The sequence below is a fragment of the Symphalangus syndactylus genome, chromosome 11 (genome assembly GCF_028878055.3).
Source record: "Symphalangus syndactylus isolate Jambi chromosome 11, NHGRI_mSymSyn1-v2.1_pri, whole genome shotgun sequence".
NCBI lineage: Eukaryota > Metazoa > Chordata > Mammalia > Primates > Hylobatidae > Symphalangus > Symphalangus syndactylus.
In genome coordinates, this window is record NC_072433.2 from 86,685,946 (window position 1) to 86,700,336 (window position 14,391).

Below are 14,391 nucleotides of genomic sequence, written 5' to 3' on the forward strand. Positions count from 1 at the left end.
AAGGATGAAAACTACATGATTATCTCAGTAAATGCAGAGAAGGCTTTTAATAAAATTCAACATCCCTTCATGTGAAAAACTCTCAACAAACTAGGTATTGAAAGAACATACCTCAAAATAATGAAAGCCATCTGTGACAAACCCACAGTCAACATCATAATGAATTGGCAAAAGCTGAAAGCATTCCTCTTGAAAACCAGCACAAGACAAGAATGCCCTCTCGAAGCACTCCTATTCGAACATAGTATTGGAAGTCCTGGCCATAGCAATCAGGCAAGAAAAGGAAATAAAGTGCATCCAAATAGGAAGAGAGGAAGTCAAACTATCTCTGTTTGCAAATGACATGATCCTATATCTAGAAAATCCCATTGTCTCAGACCAAAACCTCCTCACGCTGATAAAAAACTTCAGCAAAGTCTCAAGATACAAAATTATATACAAAAATTAGTAGCATCCTTATACACTAAACAGCACCCAACCCAAAAGCCAAGTTAGGAATACAATCCCATTCAAAATTGCCTAAAAATATAAAATACCTAGGAATACAGCTACCCAGGAAAGTGAAAGATCTTTACAACAAGAATTACAAAACACTACTCAAAGAAATCAGAGATGACACGAACAAATGGAAAAATATCCCACACTCATAGCTAGGAAGAACCAATATCCTTAAAGTGGCCATACTGACCAAAGCAGTTTACAGATTCAGTGCTGTTTTTATCAAACTACCAATAACATTCTTCACATTTAAAAATTCGTATGGAACTATTTAACTAACTCATATTTAACTTAATTCATATGGAACTATTTAAAAATTCATATGGAAACAAAAAAGAGCCCAAATAGCCAATTCAATCTTAAGCAAAAAGAATAAAGCAGGAAGCATCTTGCTACCTGACTTTAAACTATACTATAGGGCTACAGTAACCAAAACAGCATGGTACTGGTACATAAACAGACATATAAAACCATGGAACAAATACATCACCCAGAAACAAGGCCACACACCTACAACCATCTGATCTTTTACAAAGCTGACAAAAACAAGCAATGGGGAAATGACTCCCTATTCAATAAATGGTGCTGGGATAACTGGCTAGCCATATGCAGAAGATTAAAACTGGACCCCTTCCTTAGACCATATTAAAAATCCACTCAAGATGGATTAAAGACTTAAATGTAAAACCCAAAACTATAAAAACCCTGGGAGAAAACCTAGGCAATACCAGTAAGGACATAGGCACGAGCAAAGATTTCAAGATTTCATGTTGAAGATGCCAAAGCAATCACAACAAAAACAAAATTTGACAAATGAGGTCTAATTAATGTAAAGAGCTTCTGCACAACAAAAGAAATGATCAACAGAGTAAACAGACAACCTACAGAGCAGGAGAATATTTTTGCAAACTATGCCTCTGACAAAGGTCTAATATTCAGCCTCTACAAGGAATTTAAATTTATAAGAAAAAAACAAATAAGCCCATTAAAAAGTGGGCAAAGTTTACGAACAGACACTTTTCAAAAGAAGACACATATGCAGCCGACAATCATATGAAAAACAGATGCTGGTGAGGTTTCAGAGAAAAGGAAATGCTTGTACACTGTTGATGGGAGGGTCAATTAGTTCAATCATTGTGGGAAGCAGTGTGGCAATTCCTCAAAGAACTAAAAACAGAAGTACCATTCAACCCAGCAATCCCATTACTTAGTATATACCCAAAGGAATATAAATTTTTCTGTCATAAAGACACATGCATGTGTATGTTCATTACAGTACTACTTGCAATAGCAAAGACATAGAACCTACTTTAATGCCCATTAGTGGAAGACTAGATAAAGAAAATATGGTACATATGCATCATGGAATACTATGCAGCCATAAAAACGAAAAATATAATGTTCTTTGCAGGAATGTGGATGGAACTGGAGGCCAATATTCTTAGAAAACTAACACAGGAAGAGAAAAATAAATACCACATATTTTCATTTATAAGTGGGAGTTAAATGATAAGAACACATGAACACAAAGAGGGGAAGAAGAGACATTGGGGCCTACCAGAGAGTAGAGTTTGGGAGGAGGGAGAGGAACAGAAAAAATAACTATTGGATACTAGGCTTAGTACTTGGGTGACGAAATATTCTGCACATCGAGCCCCTGTGAAATGAGTTTACAAATCAGCACATGTACCCTTGAACCTAAAATGAAAGTTTAAAAAAATGTGTCTTTTGGGGGAGAAGCACATAGGGCTTCTTTCTTTTCAAATGGATGATTGTGCTCCTATGGTTATTTTTAAATACTGCATATTTCCTGTAATTTTTTGTGTGCAATTTTGATATATAATAAAACAAACATCAGAAGGAGAGAAAGAATTTTTGTTGTAAATATTAAGTGTATTTAATAAAACATTGCGAGGCTTGAAAAAATTTGGCAAAATTAATCTTCTTAAAGAAAAGAAAAAAATGTAGAAGAATAATACAGAAAGGAATGTGTTTTAAAGGAATATGGATATTTGTGAGGGAGTTCTGGGCATTAGTGAGGATAGCGTTGGATCACAAAAGATCAACTTGGTCTATTTCACGGTTTTTCTAAGATTTCTTTTCATTCAATATGAATTTTTTTTCCTAACAGGACATTTAACCTGCAGAGGCAATTATTTCCATTTATTAACTGTAGTGATGTCATTCTTTTGGCAAGTGTATTTGTAGCTTGAGTTAAATTTATAAATAACTAAAAGAAATTACTGAAAGATTATTAACACATATAGAAGGCTGATTACATACCAGGAAGTGGCTAAAGCAGTGCTTCTAAAACTGTACTATGCATTGAAATCACTTGGAGATTTTTGCCAAAATTCAGATTTTGATTCAGTAGATCTGATGTGGGGCCCTTAATTCTGTGTGTCTAATAGGTCCCAATGTGATGCCTATGTGGCTTGTCTGTGCACAGCATGTTAAATAACAAACATGCAGAGATGTTTCCCACATATGATATTTACAATTTACAGTAGTATAATAATGTGGGATTTTCAGAAACAGAGAAATTCAAATAAAAAGCATTTCCACTGCCATGCTGAAAGTAGAAACATAGGCAATGAGCATACATTTTAAACAATTTTGGATAGCTAACTTACAATTCCAGAGCGCATACTCCAATATTTGGTACAAGGATTATGTCTCCTTCTTGGCTAATGTTCTGCTTTTAATGCCAGAAAACAGTGCTCTTTTAGAAAAGAAATTGTAAGTTGATTCTCAATTAGTGCTTAGATTTTAATATTTTTTGGATAATATTCAGTATCTGTTTTCTTTTTTAAAAGATGTGTTAAATTATTTTCAGAATCTCATGAAAAGCATATGATTTTGGTTTATTACTTTTCATTTACTGTACAGAATATGCAACTTGAAAAAATCCTATTCTGCACACAAAATAGGATATTTATGTACCCTTTATTATCAGATCTACTTTGAAGACATAAATGGTGCTTCTTGTCTCATCTTGTTTGATAGAATATAGATAATTCTGTTTAATCCAAGTTTTTATCTTTTGTCCTTGGGTAAGGTTGACAAATTGAGTTTCACTTTTAGTTTATTTATTCTGTCATTCTGTCGAGAGATTTTGAATCAGGAATTTAAAGTCTCTGTCTGACAAGTAAAAGTCAACATCTGTTGAGTTGATTCAGTATTTATGTATTAGATTTTATGGCACCTTTCCTCTGAAGAACAGAGAGCGTTCTACACATAGTTCCTTCACTTTTCAAATACCTTTCACAAGAAATATTTATAAACATCCTAACATGAAAAGTGACAAAGAAGGAACCAAATGAGGAAATCAGGAAAGAAGAGCACCCCAGGGCAAATGATAATAGCTTCAAATAGGAGGCGTGCCTCATAAACTAAGTATTTGTCATCAGAGGCCACTGAGGATGTGCTGCCAAAGCTCCCCCTCCCCCTGCAAATCTACTGCTAATCCATCCTACCTGACTCCTGGATGTTTCTGTTCTTTGTGCCTACCTCTTCTGTACTGTCAGCTTCTAAAGATTCTGCTGATTAGGGCAATCAAGATATTTAATCTGGTAATGAGACCTCAGGCCTACCAAATAGTCCTTGCTCTTGACTGTTACAGATAATGGAATTTCTTAGAAGGTGAGTTAGTGGAGGGCAGGAAAGTAACGTTTTAAATTAGCCTGTTGTGTACTACTTCATCTATGACCAAAAGTAGTCACTACTGCATCTGCCCATTTTTAATCATTTAATTAAATAACAAACTAATTCATTTTAATTATTTAAAATAAGGTAAGATTGAACTTATTGGAAAGTTTTATGAAGACTATATAGAAATATGAAAGCATACATTACATGTTTTATATTTCATTTACAGTTAAAGTCACTGCAAAAATTTGAAATTAAAAAATGTTTAAATTTTATCACATTGTATCTGTGATTTTATGTAATACCCAAATACTTTGTGTTTTTCAATATAAAAAAAGATAATCAGAATATAATTTATTAAATATCCCTTTCTGGAATTCTCTCTCTGTTAGGATGCATGTACATTTGATTTGATAGCTGAAGCAAAAGAATATAACTCCTTTGAATTTTTTCGGAAATTTATAGTCTAAAATATTGTTATGAAAAGGACAAAATTAATATTTTCTTGAAAATAAAATAGAACCTTGCTGAGTTAATAGGTACATAATTTTAAGTTTCATAATTAGATTTCATAAATCTATGTTGAACTTCATAGTTTTGATTAATGTTAACTCTGTATTCATTTTTTCTAAGAGAAAATAGAACTGTAAAACACAAGACAGTGTTTGGCAAAAAGCAGGAAAATATGGAATGATGCTATATTTTAAAAGTGAAAGTTACTAAAGTAATTTAACATTCGTTACTTTAAAAAATGTATATGATGCTTAGAGGCTTCCTAGAGCCCCAAACAATACCCACAAACCATTTACATGAAAATTGATTGGTGGACTCAGTAAGGAAAAGAATAGCAAAGAATATGTATGATGGAAGATAAAATAAGGGTTGGGCTTTATTATTTTATTAATAAACAGAAGTAAATATACATCTACTCTGACTTTCTAAGGTCATGACAATAGAGAGAAGTAGAGAAAAGGGACCTCTCTCCTCCCTCCTTCCCTTTTCCCTTCCCTTCCCTTCCCTTCCCTTCCCTTCCCTTCCCTTCCCTTCCCTTCCCTTCCCTTCCCTTCCCTTCCCTTCCCTATTTCCCCCTTTCCCCTTTCCCCTTTTCCCCCTTTCCCTCTTTCCTTCTTTTTTACTTTTTGAACTGAGTCTCTCTCTGTCGCCCAGGCTGGAGTGCAGTGCCATGATCACGCTCACCACAGCCTCAACACCCTGGGCTCAGGTGGTTCTCCCTCCTCAGCCTCCTGAGTAGCTGGGACTACAGGCACACACCCAGCTAACTTTTGTATTTTCTGTAGAGATGGGGTTTCACCATGTTGCCCTGGCTGGCCTGGAACTCCTGTGCTCAAGCGATCTTCCCGCCTTGGCCTCCCAAAGTGCTAGAATTATGGGTGTGAGCCACTGCACTGGCCATCTGTGCTTAGTTTTCTATGTTTGCTTCTGATGCAAGTGTGTTTCCATGAAGCCACCATACAAATTATTTGTTCCCAGTATATTACACCTCTGTTGTATTGTTTGTGTCAAGGTGTATATCAAAACAGTGACTGAGATAAGCAGGTGTTAGAGATAAGCATGTTTCTAAGATAGAGTATTCATCTTCTTTCACGGTCTTTTTAAATTCAACATGGAAATAAGAACTTGGAATAATACTTACTGTTTCTAATCATCCTTGATGCAACATTTGGGTTTCAATAATTTTCCTGCGGATAATAATAATTTATTTGAGACAGATGTCTGATGAAACATTTCATAAGATGAATCTTCTTTCTCAGTTAAAAAAGGCCGCTCATACTAATTTAGTACTTTTCAATATGTTTATTTATAACCATGTAGATGCTGGATTTTCACGTAGCTTAGTTAAACCATTTAGTTATGCTTCAGGCTCTCCACTTGTTAATGGGGAATAACAAGACCCTCTTTTTGCATCTTGATGCTGTTAATGATCCTGTCTATCTATCTATCTATCTATCTATCTATCTATCTATCTATCTATCTATCTATCATGTATCTATCCATTTATCTATAATTTGTTTAGATTTACTTGGAAGACACATTTTTGTCTAGAGTGTCTAAGAACGTTCTTCTTAGGCACTTCTTAGAATGTCTAAGGACTCTCTTCAAAGACTGAACACAGTCATATAGCGTAAAATATATGAATAGGAAATTAGAGTTCAGATGATATGAAGAAACCAAGTAATGGGATTTGAGACCAAAAAAGTTGGTTGGAACAGGTTGGGGCAGGAGGTGGAGTTTAAGTACCTGGATAAAGAGTCGATAATGCACTCAGGAGTGTTTGATGATTGTTGAGCATTGAAATGACATGGCGAAGGCAGTGCTTTAAATAACTTTGATAAATGCATGGTAAATGCGTCCAACTACTGCAGACCCCAGGCCAACTTGATAAGGACATGAAACAGAGTGATGCCATTTAGAATGAAAGAAAAGAATGCATGTGGCAGATATTCGAAAGAAAGTTTCTTGTTATTTTTCTAATAGGAATTAGAGACTGATAGGACATAACGGAAAAAGTTGTCTTTAAGGATTTTGCTTAAGGCATTAGGAAAGTGAACAATAACAGGGAAGCCAAGACGGATGATGACTGGTTTTATAAAATGTTGAATTTGATTTTAGGCATGTTGATCAGAAGCCTTTAGGAGAGAGAAACTGACTAGATTTTGGATAAAATGAGTAGTGAGCTTTAATAAATAAAATGGAGTTTTTGAGAAGTAGTATAACATCAATTAAAATCCATCTGAGTGTATATAATTTGGCTGCATAGAACCAATTATTGCACATTTTTTTCTGATAATAAAAGCAAAGTATGCCATTATAGAAAAATTTAAAAAATGAGAAAATATATAAACAATTAGGGAAAATGCACCTTTAAAATAACCACTCATAGCAACTTTTAATATTTTAACAAATTTATGTCACCTTTTAACATGTAATTTCATAGTTAATTCTATATTTTATATTAAAATTAGTATCTTTCTTGATTTTACATAAACTTTTTCATGTTATTAAAAATCTTAAAACATCATACATTAATGACTACCTTTATTAAATTTCATAGAGAAAAGTTTTTAATGGTCAGCTTTGGAATCAGACAGCTTTGGTTAAATTTTTAAATCACTTTGAACTACTATGTACACTGCATAAAGTAGCAGGGTCTGTTGCGATAAATTTTATAGCTTTATCTGAAATTATGTATTCCTCTTTTGCCTTTATTTTCATTTCTCCCTTAAGGACTCTGTTCACATTTGCTCATTCATATTTCTTTACATTTTTTCACTTCCTTATTTTATTTTTTCCTTCCCTCCTTTCTTCTTAGTAAGAACTACATTTCCAATTAGAGATTGGAAAGAGGAAACCTAAAAAAAAAAATGTAAAATAGGCTTGACTTCAGCATAAGTGTTACATCCTTTCCTCATTCCCAGCCTTTTTAGGCAAGAAAAGACCACTGAATGTGTCACTCATACACATCTCTGCACTCAGTCCACTCAGCTAGCCACTGAGTTACTGGCTTGGTGCTCTAGCTGCAGATAGTCTTCAGCAGGATGCTGCCTCTTTCTTTTCTGGAATTGAGAACCAAATAATTTGGGGGCATAGGTGGTGACATCCCACTTTTATTTGACTCTTGCTCAGAACCTTTTGGTCCAGCTCAAATCTACCATTTACCTCTTAATTCTGACCCTTCCCATGGGCTGCCACATCCTACTAGAAATATCCCATCCCACCTGGCGCGGTGGCTCACGCCTGTAATCGCAGCACTTTGGGAGGCTGAGGCGCGTGGATCACCTGAGGTCAGGAGTTTGAGACCAGCCTGACCAACATGGAGAAAGCCTGTCCGTACTAAAAATACAAAATTAGCTGGACGTGGTGGTGCATGCCTGTAATCCCAGCTACTCGGGAGGCTGAGGAGGGAGAATTGCTTGAACTTGGGAAGTGTAGGTTGCGGTGAGCTGAGATCACGCCGTTGCACTCCAGCCTGGGCAACAAGAGAGAAACTCTGTAAAAAAAAAAAAAAAAAAAAAAGGAAAGAAAAAAAAAAGAAAAAAGAAAGAAAAGGAAAAGAAGAAATATCCCATCTCATTTCTCTCCTAAATTGGCAAAACTTACAAGGAACTACAGTAAAGATCTATGAGAATAGTGCAAAAAGGAGAAAACCAAAGAGTTCCTGAAAATTCCTAGTCTCTTAGAAGTAGCAAACCAAATTCTGTTACCCTCTACCTGGTCCATTTCCCACATGGTTTCAGCTGTACAAACTGGGTAAACACCAATTTTTAGCTATTACTATTTCTGCTATTTTTAAAAATAATCTTGGAAGGGTAGTTTTTTTGAAAGGAGAGAGAGGGAATCATGACATCGCAGGAAATTAGAAAGATTTTAGTTTAAAGCAAAATTTGTGACTGTTGATTAAAATGATAGAAAATACGGAATATCATGCTGCCTCAGGTTATATGAGGGAGGGATAGGAGGATTATTTTTTGGCATTCCTGCCAAAAATTTATGGAGTTAACTGACCAGGCACCTATTATATCCATAATTATGATGAGCTGCTGTGAAAATGTCACAGGGTGAACCACAGCTTGTTTTGACGTTGTCTCCATGCCCATAAAAACTGTCTTTGTCACTTCCAATCTTTCTAAACAGGTTCCTGCAATGTCTCCAGGGTTGGTATAATGTTAGCTTCAAAATACATACTATATTTAAAGATGCATTCAGCACATTTTCCTCTACAGGAGTAAGCTTAAAACAAATTATTGTGTATCATACACAGCTTTGGCATTTACAGTAATTCTCAGGCAAAGCTCAGGGTGTAAGTATGTACTTTGTAAAATAATAGGGCTTAAATTCATTAAGTAAATCTGTTGCTACCCTTGGTGCTTCTTTCTTATCTTCATTCAAGTTATTTATTTTGTTTCACATGAAATAGAGAAAAACTCTAAAACTTGAGAGATTTTAAAGTAACATTGTAATATTTATATTTTTAATTATAAACATAGATTTTCAATTTGAGCTTTAATCTTGAATCTTATAATACATTACCATAACAAATTTGCTTGAGTTTCAATATTTCTGCTTTCCTACTAATATAACAGTGTTTGTATTTTACTTCACATGCAGGGTTCTGTTAAGTTTTATGTTAGATGCTAATGTTAGTGGACTTTAGTTAAAACATTAGGGAAGTCAGAATTAATAAAATAACTATCCTATGGAAACAATACCATCTTCTTTTCCAGATGTGGTTCAGGGAAGCTAGGCAACTTATGTAGATCACATAGCTAATAATTTGCACCAACATTAACTTTTTCCAGAATTTTCAAACACTTTTAAAACTAGATAGCAGTATAATGAACACACATGTGCCATTGCCAAGCTTACAATAATTAACTCTTCACCAATCTTATTTAATCAACACTGCTTCCTACTTTCCCTCTCCCTCTGTTTTATGTTGAAGCAAATATTCATATTACTTATGTCCTGTATTAGTCCATTTTCATACTGCTATGAAGAAATACTCAAGACTGGGTAATTTATAAAGAAAAAGTTTAATGGACTCACAGTTCCACATGGCTGGGGAGGCCTCACAATCATGGCAGAAGATCAAGGAGGTGCAAAGGCATGCCTTACATGGTGGCAGGCAAAAGAGAGCCTCAGCAGGGGAAATGCCCTTTATAAAACTTTCAGACCTCATGAGACTTATTCACTATCACAAAACCATCACAGGAAAAACCTGCCCTCATGATTCAATTGCCTCCCAGCAGGTCCCTCCCACAACACCTGGGGATTGTTGGAGCTACAATCAAAGATGAAATTTGGGTGGGGCCACAGCCAAACCATATCATGTCTAAAAGTAAAATATTATTAGAGAAATTACCAGAAGTATGATGATTATACTTAAAAATTATAATTTATTAATATTAAATATAAGGGGCTCAAATTTCTCTCTTTTCAAATTATTTGTTTTAGTTAGGATTATGAGATTAATACATTGAAAGTGGTTGATGCACTTGGTATTTTTAACCTAAAGCTCCCCTCCCTTCTTTTTATTTCTCTTATAATTCAATTGTTGAACAAACAAGGTTGTTTGATGGAATTTTCCAGTCTAATTGCAATCTTTTTGTAACACTCACGGACTCAAAGTAAAAGAATGAAGAAAGATCTATCACGCAAGTGGAAAGCAAAAAAGAGGAGGAGTCACCATTTTTGTACCATTAAAAATAGAGTTTAAACTAACAACAGTATAAAAGGAAAAGAAGGACATTACACAGTGATAAAGTGTTCAATAAAACAAGCAGACTTAGTTATCCTAAACATATATGCACCTATTTGTGCACTAAAAATTGGAACACCCAGATTCATAAAACAAGTACTTCTAGACTTATAAAAAGGCTTAGACAGCCACACAATAATAGTGGGTACTTCGACACCCCACTAACAATGTTAGATAGATCATGAAGGCAGAAAAGTAACAAAAAAAAAACTGGACTTAAATTTGACCCTTGACCATTTGGACCTAATAGACATCTACAGAAAACCGCACTTGTCAGTCACAAAATATACATTCTTCTGGTCTCCACAAGGAACATACTCCAAGATTGACCACATGCTCAATCATAAAGGAAGTCTCAATAAATTTTAAAAATTTGAAATCATACCACCAATATACTTGGACCACAGTGGAATGAAAATAAAAATAAATACCAAGAAAATCCCCCCAAACTACAAAATTATATAGAAATTAAACAACTTGCTTCTAAATTACTTTTGGGTAGACAACAAAATTAAGGCAGAAATAAAAGAATTATTTGAAATTAATAAAAACAGAGACAATATACCAAAATCTCTCAGATGGAGCAAAAGCAGTGTAAGGAGGAAAGTTTATAGTGCCAAATACTTACCTCAAAAAGTTGAAAAGTTTTAAATTTGTGATCTAGCATCACACATAGAAGAACTACAAAAACAAGACCAATATAGTCCCAAAGCTAATAGAAGAAAAGAAATAACTAGAATCAGGCTGGAACTGTACAAAATTGAGACCCAAAAATCCATATAAAGAATCAATGAAAGAAAATGTTGGTTTTTTGAAAGGATAAAATAACATTCATAGACTGCTGCTAGATTAACAAAGAAAAAGAGAGAGAAGATCTGATAGGCACAATCAGAAATGACAAAGATGGCATTAAAACTAATCCCAAAAAGATACAAAAGATCCTCAGAGACTCTTATGAACACCTCTTTGTATAAAAACTAGAAAATTTAGAAGAAACGGATGAATTCCTGCAAACTCCAAACCTCCTAAGGATGAACGGAAAGAAATTGAAATCCTGAACAGATCAATAATAACTTCTGAAATTGAATCAGTAATAAAAAACCTATCAACCAAAAAAAAAAAAAAAAAAAAGCTTTGTACCAGGTAGATTCACAGCCAAATTCTGCCAGATGTACAAAGAAGCTAACTAACATCATCCTGATAGCAAAACCTGATAAAGACACAATGAAAAAAGAAAACTACAGGTCAATATCCCTGATGAACACAGATGCAAAAATACTAGCAAACTGAATCTAGCAGCACATCAAAAAGTTTATTTATCGTCGTCAAGTAGGCTGTATTCCTTGCATGCAAGACTGGTTCAACATATGCAAATCAATAAATGTGATTCATCACATAAACCACATTATTCATAAACAGAATGAAACACAAAAACCATATAAGCATCCTTATAAAATCCAATATGTCTTCATGATAAAAATCCTCAAAAACTAGGCATTGAAGCAATATCTCAAAGTAATAATAGCCGTCTATGACTAACCCATAGCCAATATCATAATGAATGGGAAAAACCTGGAAACAGTCTCTTTAAAAACCATAACCAGACCAGGGTGCACACTCTCACCACTCCTATTCCTCACAGTACTGGAAGTCCTAGTCCTAGCTAGAGCAATCAGACAAAAGAAAGAAATAAAAGGCATCTCAATAGGAAAAGAAGGAGTCAAATTATGTCTCTTGATTGACAATATGATTCTAACCTAAACTCCACCAAAAGGCTCCTAGATCTGATATATGCCTTCAGTACAGTTTCAAGATACAAAATCAATGTACATATTAATGTATAAGTCAGTAGTATTTCTAAACACCAATAACATTCAAATTGAGAGCTAAATCAACAATGTAATCCCATTTATAATAGTCACGAAAATTATAATATCTAGGAATGCATCTAACCAACAAGATAAAAGATCTCTGTAAGGAGAACTACAAAACACTGCTGAAAGAAATCATAGATGAAACAATCAAATGGAAAAGTATTATATGCTAATGGGTTGGAAGAACCAATATCATTCAAATGTCCATGCTGTCCAAAGCAATATACAGATTCAGCATTATTTCTATCAAACTACCAATGTCATTTTTCACAGAATTAGGAAAAACTAAGTTAAAATTTACATGGAACCAAAAAAGAGCCTAAATAGCCAAAGAAATCTTAAGCAAAAGAAGAAAGCTGGAGGCATGACATTACCTAACTTCAAACTATACTACAAGGCTACAATTACCAAAACAGCATGGCGCCGATACAAAAGCAGACACAGAGACTAATGGAACAGAATAGAGAACCCAGAAATAAAACCACACACCTACAACCAACTGATCTTTGACAAAGTCAACAAAAATAAGCAATGAGGAAAGGACTCTCACTATTCAACAAATAGTGCTGGGATACCTGGCTAACCATATGCAGAAGAAGGAAACTGGACCCCTAATTCTCAACATATACAAAAATTAACTCAACATGAATGAAGGACTTAAATGTAAGACCTCAAACTATAAAAATCTCAGAAAAAAACCTAGGAAATATTCTAGACATCAGCATTGGGAAATTTGACCCAGCAATTCCATTACTGGGTATATCCAAAGGATTATAAATCTTGCTACTATAGAGACACATGCACACGTATGTTTATTGTGGCACTATTCACAATAGCAAAGACTTGGAACCAATCCAAATGTCCATCAATAATAGACTGGATAAAGAAAATGTGGCACATATATACCATGGAATACCATACAACCATAAAAAAGGATGAGTTCATGTCCTTTGCAGGAACATGAATGAAGCTGGAAACCATCATTCTTAGCAAAATATCACAAGGACAGAAAACCAAACACCACATGTTTGCACTTTTAAGCGGGAGTTGAACAATGAGAACCCATGGACACAGGGAGGGGAGCATCATACACTGGGGCCTGTTGGGGGTTGGGGGGCTAGGGGTCTAGGGGAGGGATAGCGTTAGGAGAAATACCTAATGTAAATGACGAGTTGATGTGTGCAGCAAACCAACATGGCACATGTATAACTATATAACAAAACTGCATGTTGTGCACATGTACCCTAGTAAAGTATAATAATAATAAAAGAATTTATGACTAAGTTCTCAAACACAATTGCAACAAAACCAAAAATTGACAAGTGAGACCTAACGAAATGAAATATTTCTGCACAACAAAAGAAATTATCAACAGAGTAACAAACAATCTACAGAGTGGGAGAAATTATTAGTAAGCTCTGCATTTGATGAAGGTCTAATATCCAGAATCTATTAGGAATGTAAACAAATCAACAATAAAAAATTAAATAAGTTCAGTAAAAAGTAAGCAATGGACATGAACAGACCCTTCTCAAAAGAAGACAGACAAGTGGTCAATAAACATATGAAAAGAAGCTCACATCAGTAATCATTAGAGACATGCAGACCAAAACCACAGTGAGATACAATCTCACACCAGTCAGACTGGCTATTAGAAAAAGTAAAAAATAACAGATGTTGGTGAGGATGTGGAGAAAATAGAATGCTTATATAGTGTTGATGGGAATGTAAGGTAGTTCTGCTACTGTGGAAAGCAATTTGGAGATTTGTCAAAGAACTAAAAATTGAAATATTGGCCAGGCATGGTAGCTCACACTTGTAATTCCAGCACTTTGAGAAGCCGAGGTAGTTGGATTTTTTTGATACCAGGAGTTTGAGACCAGCCTGGGCAACATGGCCTCCACAAAAAAATAGAAACCTTGTCTCTACAAAAAAATAGAAAAAAAAAAAACAAAAAAAACTAGCTGGGCATGTGGTGTGCACCTGTAGTCCCAGGTACTTGGGAGACTGAGGTGGGAGGATTGCTTGGCCCCAGGAGGTGGAGATTGCAGTGAGCCTGTGATCAGGCCACTGCACTCTAACTCAGGAACAGAG